Below are 19,097 nucleotides of genomic sequence, written 5' to 3'. Positions count from 1 at the left end.
ACACTGTAGGACAATCCTTCTTACAAGGTCCCATGTTCAGCTACTTATTCACCTCTAGTGCTCTCCAATAACACTTCACCTGGTAAATGTTTAAATGCCAATTCTTACAGATGAAAGAGATTATACCAATTCAGCTCTTAAATTAGTGAAATTTAACCTGTAAAGTAAAATTAAAGAGAAAAATATGCTTGTCCATAACAAACTGGAGCTCTGTATTCAGCTTTTTTTTCATATATCTTTAAAATAACCACAAATGAAAGTCCCTCCACAAATGCATATGTTCACATCAGTCATTTAATAATAATAAAATCATGCAATTTCAAACATTTTCCATATATTTATCTGGTAGTTTTACAGCTTTTCAGTCACTGCACAAAGGACAGACTCTTCACAACCTTTCTTTTCTCTTGCCCATGTTTATCTCACCTCAATGACAAACTGAATGCTTTCTCTTCCTGTGTGTTCTCAGTGGTTCAACCCGACAGTGTCTTACACAGACCTCACAGCTCTGAAGTTCTGGAAGCCTCCTTCCTACATTTTACTGTGTCTGCTAAGTTTTTAGGTTTTATTTCTATTACGGATATTCTTCAGTCATTTTCTTTCTTTTATACCAAAGCACCTTGAGTTTTTCACAGAGACCTGGGTTTGCCCTTTTTGAGAGAAAATATAAAGAAATGACAAACTTTTTGGTCTGTGCTGGTCCAGGATAACATCAGAGTCACTAATCCTTAGGTAGGGAATTACATGAAAGTATGAGATTGTGTCTAATTTGTTGTTTGCTGGAATATTTTTTGTTCTGGAAGGCAACTTCCAGACATTCCAAGTCAATCTTGCTACTCTGAATAGTATCTCTCTGAAGCACATGGTGAAAGTTAAATCAGGCACTGGTTTCTTGACCAGTTTGCTTCAGGCAACCTTGATTTGTTTCTAATTTCTACTGTGTCAGTAATCCACCTAAGATAATTAAATAAGAAAAAATTTTTGTGTCCTGTATAAAAGTTACATTATGTAACAGTTAAATTCCTAATGATTTGAAGAGTGAAAAGGTTTTTTTGGTGCAAAGCATTACTAGCATCACAGTCTCCTAGTGTTAAAGAGGAGGAATTATTTTCTTTCCATTAGAATGAATTCATTTTTTTAATAAAAGGGAAAATTAACCTGGTTAAATCTATCAGAACTGTATAACAAAAGGAAATTGCTGTCCAGAATCAGTGATCATGGTAAATGCTCCTTGAAACTAGGAGCATTGCCCAAAATGGCATTTAAGTAGCTTTGATGTGCAACTTCACAAAAAAAGTCACATCTCTGATGACACCGTGGTCTCATGTTGCCTGTAATAAAAAAAACAATGAAGTTGACTTGCATTCTCATACTAACTGTGAATGTTCTTGCTGTGAAATTATGTTACTGTTTGGGTATTTTTTTCTGTCCTATGATATTGGAACAAATCACCATCCTGTACAAAGAAATAATAGCTACACAAGAATCCATGACCTTTCTCCTTAATATAACTTATGTATATTTTTTTGTTTCTGGGGAGAAAAAGGGCTGTGTAGAATAGTCCTAAACTAGAAGTAGTCTGTTAGGCAAACCAGAAAAGTCAGCGAGACTGTGATACTTGGAACAGGAAAAAAATTATGATGCAGTTTCTGTAAGTTATAGCATGCAGCATTTATTGAGTTTCTAGCAAGTTTATAATTTTAGCATTGTACCTTCTGCTGCAAACTTTGTATTATTTTAGGAGATCTACAGCAACTGAACTTGGAAATGCAGTTTTAGGATAGATTTTTGGCAGCACTGAGTTCTTTAAAAAGAGAAAGGGTTTGAGATTGTACACAGTAATAGCTATAGATAAGACAGAGACTGGGCAGAAATGTTGCTTAGATGTCTTCAAAGTTACTTGATCTGGAGGTAGTAATTTGTCAGTCTATTTTTACTTCATAGGGAAAGGTCATGGAATCCTGAAAAATATTGCTGGAAAATGACAGCCTGCACGCAGAAATCATGCAGAGATCACACATCTTCAGGACGGAATGCAGTAGAAATTGTGGCCTGGCATAAGTGATGTGGAAAGGCTTTTAAAGCAATCCTAAAGTAATTGGTATTACAACCAAAGGGGCAGAAGTGTTATTTAATTTTAGGGAAAGCAGAGGTATCTTTGAGAAACAAGGATTAGCCAAGAGTTGTCATTGCATGTTTCTAGTAATGCTAAATGATATAAGTATATAAATTATATAAATAAGATGAAGATTGCTGCAAATGAGAAGTGTGATAAGCAGGACAGAACAGGCAGTGAAATCATTCCTGTTTTGTAAGGATGATGATTTCCTTTGGATTTTAAATTCCTGATGAAAAGTAGATGGCAGTTCCACCTCCCTTAATCTAGGGGGTTGCTCACTCTAATTTCAGCTGCTCTAAGCTCATGATTTAAGTGCATGTAATATATCACAAGAGATCACAAGTTAGATGAGCTGGCGGAATTTTAATGATGTGGTGGAAGAAATCCCCTTAGTGAGGGTTCCTGGCGATCCAATGCCATAGCTCAGATGTCAAAGCTATGCAAATAATCTTAGCATCACTTGTCCTTAAATGCTGATATATTTTTCTCAAAAGAAAATATTTTCTGCTTAAATCTTTCACACCTCTTGTCTACATGGCCACAGCACCTGAACTGACAGTAGGCCCTGGTCTATTACATTACCCAGAATATCAATCTGAAATTTGACACAGGGGAACTATGCAACCTCTGCAATACGACACACATTGGAGCCATTACATCAACAACTCATGATGTCTGTGGAAGGGAAATAAAATATTGACTGTCAAAAAAAACCAAAACCAAACAGCTAATGCTGGTCTCAGTTTGTAAAGTACCTTGTCAACTTTGGCATACCTTTATTACAGACCTGGAAATCAAAAATAATGTTTTATAATATATTGGGGATTTGGCTGGTTTTCCATCCTCGGGGATAGCGTAGTAAGATTTGGGGAATGAAGATAAATAATTTGTCTATTGTTAAATCCTTGAAACATTGTGAATTGAGTAGGTATTACAAGCAAAATCTGCTTTTTCTCACTTTGAACTACAGAATAATAAAAACCAAATAGACAGAATTTTACTAGTGGGGCAATACAAGAGATTGGTTATTCACAGGAAAAAGGAGAGCATATCTATACTGATTCCAAAAGATGAGATTTCATGTTAGAATTAAAATGATTATTTGGAATATATCACATAAGTTTAGAGGCTTGAAAAAAGTGAAAAATAATAAACCCCTCATCTAATAAATTCTAAAAGCTCAAAGCTGAAGCTGCTCTACTCTTCTCACCTCTTGAGTTTTGTTTGGCAAATCCAGGCTTATTGGCAGAGCTGTTGATTGCCTTTAGCTTGAGCACCTCTTGAAGCACCTTCCAGAAAGGTCCAAAGTGAGGGTGTGAGAGAACTGAAGTGCTCCCCTTTGCTTTCTTACCACTGTTCTGAATTATTAGGGTGGACAAAGGATAGGAAAGAACCTGTCTTTGGCAGTATGGAGTGTAATGCCTCTTTTAAACATGTACCATTTCTTATGAGTGCCTCATGTTTGATTTTCCTCACTTGGAAAGCACAAAATCACGTGTAGGTGGAGATAGAGTCAAAAACTCCTTAGTATGGTTTGTGCTAGGAACTTTCACATCACGACAACAGGCATTTCTGGAAGCACGAAGTACATGGTTTGTAGTGCTGGCAGTGAACCACAGGGATTAGTAGAAATATTGCCAACAATATACAAGAAAACAGTGATATCACAACTTGGATGAAAACAGCACCTGGAGGACAGCAGAGGAAAATGTTCTTTCTAATATTGCTATAAATGAGAACCCAGCAGAGTAGGTAGAAGTCCATGTGGGAAATGTTGTATATTATTAGTGAACTTCTTTCCTGAAAACATTTTATTGTCCGCGGTTTTACAAGATACCAGAAGCAATTCAAAATAGTTAGAAAACTCCTTAATGACTATATTGTTCACATGTTGGGCAAAATTTGTGGTCACATGGAGACAACTAGTGATGCCATGGACATGTTGTTACACAGTGTTACAGTACACTTTCGTCATATTGTTGTCTTTTCTGACAATAAAAAATTCACAAGAGCAAAAAATCCGCAAGAAACTGGCTGAACTTGCTGGTTGTTTGAGAGTGTTTTCTGCAGTCCCAGGTGATTCTGTCCCAAGGAATTCAGCTCTGTAAGCTTATCCTCAAGCTCTCTTTTTATCATGATGGAAAAATTGTCATTGCTTTTCCCAAAGCTGCTCTTGCTTCTTGAGGGCTAAATCTGTGTACCATGATGTAAGACGGAAAGATCTGTTTACTCGCCTGCTGCTTTCTCCGCTGGCAGCACAATTCCCTGCTTCCCTATTCTGTTACTCAGAAAGCTTGTGTCACTTTGATCAAAAATGAATCATAAGAAAAAAGGCACAGTAATATAAGAGAAAAAATTTCTGTTTGTATAAGAAAGAGAATCACTGTAGTTCCCAAAATCTTCAGGACAGTGTAAGGTTAAAAGTGAAGGACAAAGCCTCCAGCTCTGGAGCAGTGGTTTGATGTTGTCTCAAGAATAATTAGCTGCCCGTGGAAAAAGGCTGCTCTTTTTCACCAAAAATAAATTACACAGAGACAATCCAAACAACATTACTGCTGGACAAGGAGAAGTCTGGTGAGCATCAGCAGTAGCTGAGGACCTTCATTCACAAGCAGTTACACGGAAAGAGAGACACCCTGGGCTGAGATTAAAGGGATAAATAATGAACAGATACAAAAGGGAACTACTTTTGCTCTAATATCTTTAAACCACAGCTTAAAAGAATCTGCTTCAAAGAAATAGTCTTCTGCAGTGAGTCAACCCAGAGAAACAAAGAACTAAACTGTTGCTGTAGTGTTTTCTCTTCTGAGCTATGAAAATATTACTACATTTAAGCTATCAAAAATGCATTAAAATAATTTTTTTAAATGCTTGTGAATATTTGGATGATATAAACAAGTTTAAAAATGTAAGAGTGTTTGGAAAACTGTAAATCTATGCATATAATTTTTTCCAAAATAAAACCATGTCTCAGGATATCATAAGTAGGTCATGGGAATGTTAATTATAGACAAATATGTAAATACATATATAAAATGTATATACTATTGATATAGCATCTATATGTATAAACACAGATATAAACAAAAAATTTACACCAGGAGCAACCTTATGGACCCTTTTAAACCTTCCCTTTGATATTTTGATATGCATCATTGTGCTCATATTTAGAGTGCATGCTCTAGGGCATGTTTAGGGCACTGAATCACCCCTTAAATTTTATGTTAAATACAATTATTGGAGAAAGTACAATAAATAACTAGAATATTCACAAATAATGTTGTATTTATATGAGTTTATAATTTTTCAGAGGTGTTACAGCACCTCTAGGAGTTCAATAAACAAGACTGATCATGACTTTGTAAGCCAGAGGTTATTTTGCCTCCAGACTTGGCTCTGAAACAGATCCAAACTTATACATTATCCTTACAGGGCATTTATGTATTCTGGCAAGAGGTAGATTATAAAGAAGTTGATGATTTCACGTATGAAATTATTAAGGTAGAACTGTCTCTATATAAAAATGATTATTGTAAACAGAGAAAGTGTGAAAATATATTGATCACTGATGATATTATGAACCACAGATGAAAAGGTAAAATAAAATATGCTTGTATGGAATAACATATTTATGGTAATTTTTATTTTCCCACTGTAAAAACAAATCCTGCTACTACAATTTTCATTTGGCAATGAAGATAAATTCATATCAGGTAAATGTTTAAATAGCAATTACTCAGCTTGAGGCATAAAAAGATTTTAGGCTCTCCTATATGGAAGAAAAAAAAGCTATTTCAGTTCCTAATTTCAAACCAGTGTTGCTACTTGCATTCCTTTTCTTTTCTTCCTCCTGATGGAGGAAACCCTGCTCTGACCAGGGACAGCCCTTCAAATGGGAGATAAAAAGTGTTGTATGGCATACTGGGTTCCTGTAATTCCCACTTAAACACCACTGAGTAAAGTAAACCTGTTGGGTGTAAAAACCTGCTGGACCTTAGGGATCACTTGGAGGACATTTTACCTTTAATATTCATCACTTGCCAGACTATAATTCACTTGCATTTTTGTTAACAACTTCATCAATGTAAGACTATGACCTTATTGAATATTACTGTACTAGAAAATTATCTGTACTGTATAATCTTAATTGATTGATACATGGGAGCAGAAAGACAACAGAGCCATTATACTGATTATTTTGCTGTCTGCTAGGAAATAAAATGACAGGCAGCACCTTTGCATGCCTTTGAAAAGACAGCAAGTCAAAGCACAAATGACTTAACCAGCAGAAATCCACAAAAACACCAGAGAAAGGCACCTGAAGTGAAAAATGGTGTTTAGGCAGTGGTCTGTCAGTCCAGCCCTTGTTTTCATGAGTAGGAGGGCTCACGTGCCAGGGACTGATTTTAAAATCAAGTTTTTGTTGGCGCTGAGCACTGGGAAAGCACTTCCAGTCTAGCATTTTCTGGGGGACACTGACAGCAATATGACAACCATAACTGAAACACAGGGAGAGCCAGGTGTTTTTGGCTGTGTGCAGTAAGTTATCTGGATCATACAGTAAAGCACAAAGGAAGACTGAAGACAATTTGAGCACAGCTTTGGGGTTGCACTGGAGGCAATGGCATTTCAGGGAAGGAAGTCCATGTGAGCAGGACTGACATTGTGTAAGAGGGCTGGAAATCAAAACTACCTTTTCCCAGCACAAAATGATCAGCTTGCATTGACTGAGTCAGTGTGTGGTCACATTGGGACCAGCTGGTTATGAGGGAGTTTAATTGGCTTCGGCAAAATTTGGGAAAAGACAGATGTTCCAGGGCTGGCTGTGTTCCTACAGCATGATTGTCGAAGTGTAATTTCCCACTGGTGTGTTTCACATCCTCGGAAGCCCAATTAGCCAATGAAGCTTTGCTTGCAGCAGGCAGAAATAGGAATGCACTGGTTTCCCCCCAAGCAGCTACTTTCTTGTTTTATGCATGCAAGGAAAAATAAAAAATCATCTTTTTCAGTTAACTGAGCCAGAGCACCAACACTTCATACTAGCAAGCCTTTAAAAAGAGACTGTTCTGTATATTCACAATGTCCCATATCTCCAGAGCACTCTAATGTTTTCCTTTCAAAATTACACACTCATGATTTTTTGTCCCTTTTTCTGGGAAGAACATAGCTTTATACCTGACTCAGTCTCCCCTTCTCCAAGCAATTTTCAAAACACATTCTTTCTTTAGCTGTACAGCTTTATGACCACTATTTTCAGGGCCTTAGTACTCTCATCTAGATGAGTCTGCTTACTTTTCTTCCCTAGCCTCTCCTGCTCCCCTTATATCTACCAAAATCAGATATACTACAACCCAGTCCGCATACAGAACATTCTTTAAATTCTTCACAGAGTTCAGGGAAGACACCAGTGGTACTCTGCCCTTTGCAAGCTGGTCTGTATATTCTGTCTGTTTCACATGGATGGAAATGGGTTGAACACTGAACCAATTAAAGAGCAAATGTGACAGTAGAAGATTTATATTCTTCCTCTTATTGTCAGAGAAACAGCCTTCTAGTTTTGTCCTTCCTTTCTCCAAGTCATGTACTTGAATTTTTGCCAATGGTGTTCTGAAGGAAGCTGATTGTTCTTATTAGTATCAGCTGCCTCATATTGAGTTCAACAACAGCATTTCTTGTCTGTGTAAGTTTGTGCATTGCCAAAGACACTGTGAAGATAGTTCTCATGGAATTCACTGGAGTGTGTTAGAGAATGTTGTCCATTTACACAGAATCCATGCTGGAAATGAATTTTATAACCCTTATTCCATTGGTTCAAGATGTGAAGATCAGCATTTGAAGACTGATTATAAACACACAATCAATCAAGACTTTCTACTGTCACTCTGGGTGACTTGAAAATGCAAATGAATAGTGCTAACTTCTTCATATTCAGAATCCAGAGGTCTTGAGGGAGCAGAATAGTTCCTGGTCTTTGCAGCAATCCTAGAGCACGCCTCCACTGTGAAACAAAAGAAACTCACACACAAAAAGTGTGCATGTAAAAATGACAGTTAATAGGGAGAATTGCTAACTCTCTCTAAAAATCATGTAACTAGCAATTAAGATATTTAATTTTTTATGATCTCTCTCCATCTGTTGAGGTTCAGGGCTTACTGAAACTCCAGACTGAAAGTTTGTGATATAATAACTTATAAAACTTCTTCTGTTATGATAAACAGTGAGAGTTAGAGAATCAGAAATGGAAAAGGGGGCTTCACTCTAACACAAAATGTTTCATTGGTACTACATGTAAATTGTTAGCATTAATGGGTGTTCTTGGACATCCCCAAAGAAGGATGAGTATAGCCATATACATCCTTCCATTTAGGTTAGTAGTTTCAGGACAGAAAACAGCTGCTTTTACAATACAGGAAGGACTCTATGCCTTAGAGACATTGCACACATCTTGTCCTGGTGTAGAAGGTCTCCAGGATTTATAGACATTATGGAATCTTGAGTAATTTTCTTTCACCTAGTTGACACCAAACAGGTTGCATTTAACAAATTTATGTCTCCAGGAGAGACATTTAATCTTCATACAAAGACAGGAAAAAATTAAAAATTCACCATTTCCCTTAGGATTTCCCTATAATGATTAATCATCTTCATTGCTGGAAAAGTATCATGCCAGAAGTGTCTGGCATTACTTTCTGTCCATATGTTCTTATTATGACCCTACCATATTAAACGTCTTCTTAATACATAATTTATTACTGTGAAGGCACTTGCAAGCAGTAATCAAGCCACTTCTCAAGCCCCTGTTCTTGGGCTGAACAGATTGGGCTCTCAAACTCTTACTGCAAGGCAATTTCTGCAACCTTTAAATCATTTATGTTTCTTTCATCTAGAGATTTCCTGGCTACCTTTTTACTATGCAGACATTTAAACCGTACACCATTTCATAATATTAGTGTCAGTCTTGGCATAGCTAAAAATAAATTCATTTCTCATACACCTACTGCTAATTTAAGTATCAAGTGACTGCCAGCTCTTTTTAGTGCTGCATCACGAGTGCTTATGTGGAGTTGTTTTTATATTAGGGGTATGTACCAGGTCCTTAATTCCTTTGAAGCCTGCCCTTGGTTTCTAATACTAAAACCTTCCTTACATGTTTATTTTTGTATTCACTAAAATACTAATTTAGTTCACTTATCCTGATAATCTATTCAGCTTTTTTTTTTCTCCATTGTCCCTCTGCTCTCCATGGTTTTAGTTATGTATTTATTATGGATAAACATTTTGGTTGTTAATGGACAAAAGCATTCTATGATTCTTGGAGTAGAAACAGAAAATACTACAAAAAGAAAAAATAGAAACATTAAGGAAAAACCCTCAACAAATTACTTGAAAATACATTTTCTCTTCCACGTCATGACTGGCTATGCTGTTCTTTTCTTAAATTTCTAGCAATTTTTTTCTTATAATAATTTTAAACTGCTTTTTAGAAACTTTAGTTCTCCTTGGTATAGATATGAATTTTTTTTCCAAGATCCTTAGCTTTGGTTATTCATTCACAGCAAATTGATTGCTTATGAGCTTTATTGATTCCATCACTTTTTTCCTCTTTTACATGCATTTTGCAGATACTGATTTCCCAGACTATCCAAACTGCTGCCTGGTGTTGAACCAAGTAGTCTTCTAAATAAGATTTTGCTCCATATTGAAAATATAAGTCTTAAAACAAACCCATTTATATATATATTTTTTTAAATAATATTCTGGGAAAAGGCTCACAATTTTGTTTCCAGCAGAATTCTTACTTTTATGTATTAGTCATAATTTTAATTTGTTTGGGGTGACAGAGGCAGACTGGCTACAGCTTGTTCCTCCTTCCCTAAAAAACTATGCCTTTAAATGTCATTACTAAAGAAATTGTACCAATCATACAGAAAACTTCAAGTACGTAAAGGCTACACAAATGCCTAGTAAGGCCTAGGATATAAATGTACACAGTAGAGAAATATAAAAGAATGCTCAAAGTAGAACATAAAATGAACATCTAGACCACACTGCTTGGATAGGTTTATTTTTACCTGACAAAAGCTTGTTCTGCTTAAATAAGCAGACCAAACAAACCCATTACAGCATGGTAACCTACATGTAGCTCAAACATTGTTGGAAACAAGCAGGGGCAGAAACAAAATAAATCACTCCTCTCAACAGAGCCTACCTAGTGCTCTAATCTCTCTTCTTCCCTCTCATTTTTATTTTCTCTTTTTATTGTTTATCGCAAGCTTTTGTTCATTTTTGTCTTAAATATATTTAACTTCAACCACTTATTTCCCAGCTAAGGTACTGCCAAGCCTTAATGCTGATTTAACTCATTAGGTACCTGTTCACAGTCTGACAAAGAAAGGCCATTCCCCCACAAAAAGGGCTGTGCTGCTGTGAGCTTCTAAACCCATGTGGGTCTTCCCATAAGTGGAAAAGGAACAAAATTGCTTTCTCACCCCTCAGCTTGCTGTCCTGCTGGTCTGTGGGATGGATGTAACCTCTGCAGGCTGTGGAGTATGTCAGTGTAATTACATTGTACCTTCGGGTAGAACCCATTTCTGGGTGAAATCTGTCCCTTTGGTCATGATGTGAGACTGTTGTCACCTTAGAAAACATGGAAGGTGGGAGATACGTTGGATATCACATGTGAACCTCAGAAAACTCTAGCTGTAGAAGGAATATTTAAAGCACTTACTGTGTTCTTTTTTTCATAGTTGATAGTATTTTTCCTTCTGTTTTCCCTTTATGTCCCTTTTCCTCCACTGAAGCCCAAGGGACCTGTATTGGGTTTTCAGGAGTTGCTCTCTCTCCCAATGTGTGGAATCTTCTTCTATCTTAAATAGGAGATATTCATGAAAGGAAACACCCAGAGGTTACTGAGAAGCTTCACCATGAACCCAGATGCAGCTTGCTTGGTATTAGAATTAGCACAATGGCTAAGTAAAATATGCTAAGTGTGTAACTGAATGCCCTAGATTTTCCACCAGATTAACCACTGGGGTGTGACAAAGTATACATGTAGTCCCAGAGGCAGAAAAGCTAATATCTGTAAAAAAGTTTTTTCTGGACTTTTTCTTCATAGATAGCAAACATTTCACTACAACACACTTACAAAAAGAAAACACAAACCAAAAAAAACCCCAAAAAAACAAAAACCCAAAACCAAAAACCCAACAAACAAAAAAAGGTTACAAACAGATACTTAAAACTTGGATGAGATCAACCACAGAAAGAAATTTCTCATCACATCTTGTGGGACACAGCTTTCCCAGCTAACAGAAACTACACTAATCACAGATCTTGATAATTAGAAGCCTGAGTAAGTACAGCAGGAGCTAATAAGCCAATCCTACATGTGGGGTGTGTTTAATATTAATAACCTCTGTGAGTCCACAGATGCACTAGTGAAATTATGCCAGAACAAATCATTTTGTGTACCTTAGCAAGAGTAAAGCTTTAGAAATCTGCATCAAAAGAGTCTGTGGTTAAGAGTCTGTTGCTCAGAAGTAATATGAAACTTTCCTATTCAGTTTTTGTGTACATGCTATTTCCTTTGCCTTTGTGGTTGTCTTTTTTTGTTTTTTTCCCCCACTGTAAGTCTGTATCCCTTTCCAACTTTCTTCCTGCTCTCGGGGACAGAAGCTAGCCAGGACTTGAGTACAGAGCACCCACAGCAAGGACCGGGACTGATTTGCACTCTCCAGTAACCTCCTGGTCTGGACAACTCTAAGTTTTTCCACACTTGGAAGAGATCTTGGGGCTTCTGTTAAACTCCATAGAAAGACTACCACAGAGCTTGTTTCATTAACATTTGTACATGAACACAATATGTTAGCAGGGTTGTTTTACCTGACTGAGGTATCTTCCAGTTGATTCATGCTGTGATTTAGAGACACTTGGAAGCCTTTCTTTAGGATTTAAACTATTCTAGTTTTTCGTTTGGTCTTTTAAAATTTACTTTAAAGTGGGGAACAATCATTGTTTAGCATTTCTGCAAACTGTAAGGACTTACCAGTCAGAAAAATTGCCTCATCTCTGGTGCTCTAGCTCTTGAACCAGATTCAGGGTCACGTAAAGCAGTGGCAGCATATCAACCTGAGGCCTCCTAAGAAGGAATTCTTTATTTTATGTACTTTTTATATATTTTTATTTTCTTATGGTGTCCTCCCCCTCCACTCCCACCCCACCCTCCCACCAATTTTTCTTGATATCAACTGCAAAAATACAGGTTTCAGTGATTTCTATGCAGAATTCCCACCCTAAGAGTACTTCATATCATTTTCTCTTGTGGGGCAAGGAGGTGAAAAATTGTCACTTACTTTTCCTCTACAGTCGATTTACAAATTTCTTATAAGTAACAAGAAAAGTATTCATTTTGACATGAAATCTATTCTATTTAGAAAAGACACAATTTCTTCTGAACTAAAGTTTAATTCATCCTGCCCCTACATGACCACAATAAAAGGTTACTTTTGTGATTAAAAATCTTTTAAATCTGGTTAAAAATTGCATAGTAATTATAAGAGTGTTGAAATAAATGGAGGACAGTGAAATCAGGAAATGGGAAGATTAATGATTCATTTTTGTAATGAAGCTGTTTATTTTCACTGTGCAAGGTAGTGCATTTCTATGAAGTAGATTTTGAGACATTGTTAATGTATTATGTTTTTATTGAGCCAGCTTTGACAAAGGGACTTTCATTGCAATCTTATCTACTTTCAGTACTCATCTCTCTATATCAGCCAGATGATGTGAATAAATCTCCTATTTAACCCGGGTGTCTGTTTAAAGCTCTGCAGAAGCAGTTTCAGCAGATGGAGCTAGTGTGCTTCCAATCTCTGATGGCTGCGCTCAGTGTGGAAAAAGATGAGCAGAACTGCACACAGAACTGTGGGGAATATGTCAGGGTCAATGGTGAAGATTTTCTTTTGGCTTAGTGGAAAAGTAGCAAGCATAAGTGGGAATTATCTATCATTTATCAAGTACTGATAGATAAGAAGAGGGCAGCTTTGTGATTCAGATACCAGTGATGTGCCATAATATGGAGGAAAAACTTGAGAAGAATAATAAGCATTGCATTTGTCTCCAAATTTTTTTAATGATATCTTGCTATTTTGTACTGTTACTCTCACATAGTAATAGACTTTGCTCATAAAGTGTCATAAAATATTAAAGTATTCAGAAAACCAGTGGCAAATTGTTTAGGTCTTATGAGATATGTTGGCCATATTGAACTACAGTAAGAAAGAATATGGAGCTGCAGTCACTTAATTCAAGCCTGTACTGACCTGAAGAATGTACTTCAGTTGTTTTCTCTGACAAGAGCCTTGTTCAGTCACTGACACTTACTGAGATTTTAAAGTAGGGAGATGCTAGAAACACCCCTCTTCCCAGCAGAGTGGTCATAAGATGCCTGACAATTAGTAAAAATGAAGCCTGTCATTCTCTACTTTTTAAATCATGAATTTCCACACTGAAGTTCAGGCTTCTTGGCTCCAGAAGTACCTCCAGCCTTCCCAGCAGTCAGGGTACAGATTGCAGTGGGACCTTATCAACAGCTCCCATTCAGACTAAGGTTTTCTCCTTTTTACCTCCAAGATTATTTAACAGGTCTTGTCTTGCAGAGCTCTTCCTGCAACAGGAGTTTTCATTGTGTGAAGGCCCAGAGCTAAAGGTCACAAAGGAGGACAGGACAGGTTCTCAGATATGATGTGCAGATGTGTGGTGCTTATAGTCCACGTAGAGCCCTACAGCTACACCTGGCACATTCAGAAAGCCATAGCCTACACTGAGGAGCATAATGTGAGGGACTCAAAGAGATCAGCAGAACTATCTGTACTCTGACAATTGTGCTGGGTTCAGTTTTCAAGGTCAGTGGTTTTCATTTGATGTACTAGCAGGCACAGAGGGTGGGAGCCTCTCACAAACTCTGCTTCAATGCAGTGCTAGAGGCTAACAGCAGGGAAAAGAAAATGCTCAGAGTTGTTAGCCAATCTTTGGAGTGGTCCTGCCATGAGAAGAGCACCTGAGAGACTTGGAATTCTACATGCATACCCATACATCCAGGCTGGGAAAGGGCTGGCAGGCAAGAAAGCAAAACAGTCCAGGATTTTCTCTTTGTGACATTAACTTTCCAACAGCAAAATATGCAAATGCTGGTGGCATCCTGATAAGAGGAGAGTTATGTGCTGTTTCAGAAGTTAATATACGGTGTCTGTGCTATCATGTTGTACCTTCTCTGCAGTTCTTCCGTTCCTACATTGTGATTTAGTGCAGCACATTATAAGAGCAGTGTGTGAAAGTTTCAAAGCCATCATTGGTCATTGTTACAGCAGCATAACACTGACAAGCAACTGATGGAAAGAAAGGTTTTATTGCTGCACTGTTTTCTCCTTCTTGCCTGTTTAGGTCTTCAGCTTCAGCACTTTAGTGACTCCATATGCTACTGAATTGTTGAACCAAATTTCAGTGGGTATAAAGTAACGCATTATTTTGTTATATGCATGTCTGATACTGAAAGGACATTTTTATTTTACTGTAAATTGCCTACTGCAGCAACCAAATGAGCCACAGAGCTTGCACACAGATGTATAAATTTTTTGTTCTGGTTTTGAATTCATATTGGTTAGATTCAAAGATCTAAGTGGAATTTAGCTGTCTTTAAGAGACTGTCCTGTGCAAATTTGATTCTATTTTTAGTATTTAAAAACTTTTTTCCAATCAATCTGCCAATCCTGAACACTTACTTGTGATTACTGCTCTCAGATACCAGGACTGTAGTATAAAAATACGTGCAAAGAAATTCATCATATATCAGAATCTCCTCTGGGTTTTCATGTGGCCGTTATTAGTTACATAGAACGTATTTTCATCATCACTAATTTTATTTGTAATGTAATTTCCTCTAAAGGAGTCAACACTGTTAAGGGTTGCTTAGTTTTCCTTGTTTTAATGAGTCAGCTGGATAACGACAGTAACTCTCAGCTGGAAACCCTGAGATTTGGGGGTTGTCCCAGGTCTCTGACAGAATTTCTGAATGATTAGTGCTTGTATCACTTGTTGCCTTGTTTTCTAAAGCAGTACTTGTGATTATCTGTTTTTGTAAATTCCTTGAAATCAGCAGATGAAAAATGTGGCATAAAAGTTTGGTTTAACATTGCAACATTGTCTAGAAAAGAGCACATGCAGTTTCCTTTTCTGCCACGAATGACTTGTGCATTAAAAAGCTGGTTCACAAAAAATTACAGGCTGAATTTACAACATGTGATTTACTCTGCAGTGGCTCCAGGTGAGGACATTCTCACTATAACTATTCATCTCACCCAGCTGCATCTGTTCCCAGGCTTCTGCACTACCAAGGCAGAGTATTCTGCAAAGGGAGTCTCAAAGCATGTAAGTTAGATGTGTAATAATCTCCATTCTCAGAAACTTCTCTTTCCTGTCCTTCCCAACCACAGAATCTAGGGAGATCAGCTTACACTTCAAGTGATGTGATGTCTTTTCCTCTCAACCTGCACTGCCTCTTACCATTATCTGCAAGACAAATTCTTCCACATTTATTTTGGGATTAATTGTAAATGTTCTAGGGGGTATACACACAGAGCCCAGGCTCCCTCTACAACTTACAGGTGCATTAGTTTGAAAACAAACCAGTGGGAGATCACAAGTCAGAATTATAATTTAATAGAAAAATTAAAAATAAATGCAATAATACAAGAAGAAACGCTGACAGTCAGATACAACCTGACACCCCGTTAGTCAGGGTGGTGGTAGCAGTCCAAATGAAGTAGTTCAGTTGAAGCAGTGATCCTGTGGAAGGTCTGGTCTCCAGCTGAAGTTCCAGTGGTAGCTCTTATCCTCTGGGAACCCAGTAGACAAGGCCGACTTGGGTAGTTCCAAGGCCAGGTTATATCCAGGTGGGAATGCTTGGCTCCTCCCTCCTGGGTGGAGCATCTCACAATAGGATGAGATAATTCCATGAGTCATGTGGTGGGTTCTTGATAGCTCATTAACAGTTGTCAGGGGTGAGTCATAGCAGGAGATAACAACCAGTGCCCCACCTGCTTTAACAGCTTGTGGAGGTAGTAATAGAAATACATCTATATTGTAACCTAGGACAATAGGTAAAAAAGGTAAATTTATTTAGGAGACTAAAAGAGTAGGAGACTGCTACAGGCATAAGAGAAATGTCTTTGCTTTTCTGTTTTTCACTGTCCTTCCAGGCATGAAGTTAACCTTTGTGATAAGCAGATAAGGAGGTGGATTGAAGAAACTCACAATTCACACCCTGCCTAATTCACAGTGCTCACTAATTTCTCTGTGCTGTCAAACCAAAGTGATATACAAATAACAAAATAATAACTTAATAAAAAAATTGCTATCTGTATAGAAATATCCCAGAAAGTGGCTCAGGGTCCTGGGGACAAAAACTCAACATTTACTCTTGGGAGTTGTTAGTGTCCCAGGTATTACCAATGGAACACTTAAATAAGCAACTTACAATATTATTTTCCCAGTGGTAATACTTAATGAAACTAAAAGAACTTTTGGTTCTTTACTACTGTGAAACTGTAGTTTCTGAAGTACTGATAAGACTATTGCAATGAAATAAAATAATGAAATATACTGATAAGACTATTGCAATGAAATACAATTTATATAAATATCTATTGCAGTGAACTATATTTAAAATTCACAGTTTTAAACCCATATGACCCACCAAAACTGTAGCATGCAGAAAAATAACTTTAAAGGAGAAGGGGGTCATATATCTGGCTAACAACAGCACCTTGGAGGCAGAGCTGTGCAAGGACTAGTGTAGGAATTGCAGAATTTGCTAATAAATGATTTCTGTCAGGTTCTTGGCAGCTATGAGATAAAAAAGCTGTAAATCTACCACAAAGAGAAGTAGAGATGTTGTTTTTTGGAACAACAGATAAAGTCTGACTAGCTAGAGAAGAGATCTGAATTCTGGGCTGGCAAAGAAATCTTCTTGACAGTATTGGTAAAGCACTAATCAAGAATTGGAGACTGAAGAAGCTATATGAAAGGAAAGAGCTTCTGTATTGCATTGGCTAAAGAACATCAATTGATTATTGAGCAGAACTTAGAACATCATGCCCCTGAATTATTCCTGCCCACAAGTTCATGAGCAATTACAGTGATGAACGAGATCTTAAGTAGTTCTGTAAAATACCAGGAAAAAGATTCACAGTAACTGGAGAAGTTTTTCTAAAAGCTGTATGTTGGAGGTGAGGGATGGGACAGAGGAAGGAAGAGATCTAGTTATTGAAGTAGTTTTGGTTCTTCTTTAAGGAGGAATCTTAACTTATTTAGGTGTTCTAAAAATATAATGCTCCAGTAAAGTTGTAAATAAAAAAGATTGATTGTTACAATGTAAAAGGATCTTTCTCCATCCTGTGTATTCTGGGATCTAGCTGTTACCACATGCTCTAATCACAGAGGAGCAAAGTGAGCTCTCGGTGGGTTACGAATACTGAGGTTCCAAATATTCCCCAAAACATGACTAAAACCAAATGATGTCAAATGTTGGTACCAAAAAATTGATGTATTTTATTCAACAGTAAAAGAGGCAAAGAGAAAGAAAGAGAAAAAAAGAAAAAAATAGAAAAAGAGGTGTGGGGGTGACAGGGAGAGTTACTGAGACAGATTAAACAGAATCATATCACTTCTCCATGGGTCCCAATGACATCTTGTTGCTTCCCTCTATCTGGTCTTCTTGGAGTTGAGGGTTCCCCAATGAAAACTGTAGAATCCAATGGATTAATAAACATCTGGGCCAGGTGGGAATGCCCAGGTACCTCTCCTCAGGAGGGCAGGTGTGACACTGTCCCTTACAACACTGTGGATCTGTTGCATCATGTGCAGTGCTCTGGTGCAGGATCTGGGGAACCATTTAGGGGGCCTTTGTTGTACCATGAAACCCCCCCAGCTGTCCCTCATGTGAATGTCCCCTCAGCCAAATGTACTATGATTTTACGGATTGTTTCTTTTGAAGTTAGCTGAAAACTATTCTGCAGTAATTTCAAAACATTTTCTCAACCTAAATTTGGATTTTTTTCTTTTTTTTCCCTTCGCACACTTGATTTCTTATCACTCTCCCTTTTATCTTCACTGATGTGAAAGCAGGCAAGAGAAATGGTTTTCAACTTTTTCATTTCGTACATAACTCAGCAACTACACAGGGAACAGCTGGAAAGTGTCCTATGCAGTATATTTCACCTGAATGACTATTCATTGTGTGTGTATCTTCTTCAGAACATTTTTTTAAATTAATATTCAGTTACATACAATTTTCTCTGGAGATTAACACACATAAATAGACACATTTTTTTCTTAGGTCAAGGCTCACCAAAATGCAGCTAAGAAGACATTTGTGACCCATTAAGCCCTTGTATGTAGTTCACAAATTACTTATATCATTTTGTCCACCCTCAACACAACAAAGGCATAGAATCACAGAGAGTTTGGGGCTGGAAGGCAACATCTGGATGCCATCTGATCCAACCTCCCTGCTCAAGCAGTGTCACCTGGAGCAGGGTGTCCAGGACTGTGTCCAGATGATTTTTGAATATGTCTTAAGAATGGAAACCCTGCAACCACCCTGGGCAACCTCTGCCAGTGCTCAGTTACCCCCTCACAGAGAAAAAATGTTTCTGGATGTTTAGAGGCAACTTCCTGTATTTTGATTTGCTCCGGTTGCCTTGCATCTTGTGACTGGGCAACGCTGAGAGGGTGCTGGCTCCATTTGAACATGCTGCTTTGCACTCTCCCTTGAGTCATTTACATACATTGGTAAGATCACCCTTACACCTTCTCTTTGCTAAGCTGAAGCGTCAATTTTTCTGGTCTACATTTGAAGATAAGGCAGCATGCATACCATTAAATAAGCCAAAGCCAAGAAAATGGTTTTGACCATTACACT

Source organism: Lichenostomus cassidix, chromosome 4 (assembly GCF_008360975.1).
Source record: "Lichenostomus cassidix isolate B80296 chromosome 4, HeHo_3.0, whole genome shotgun sequence".
NCBI classification, from domain to species: Eukaryota; Metazoa; Chordata; class Aves; order Passeriformes; family Meliphagidae; genus Lichenostomus; species Lichenostomus cassidix.
This window is presented reverse-complemented; position numbering follows the sequence as displayed.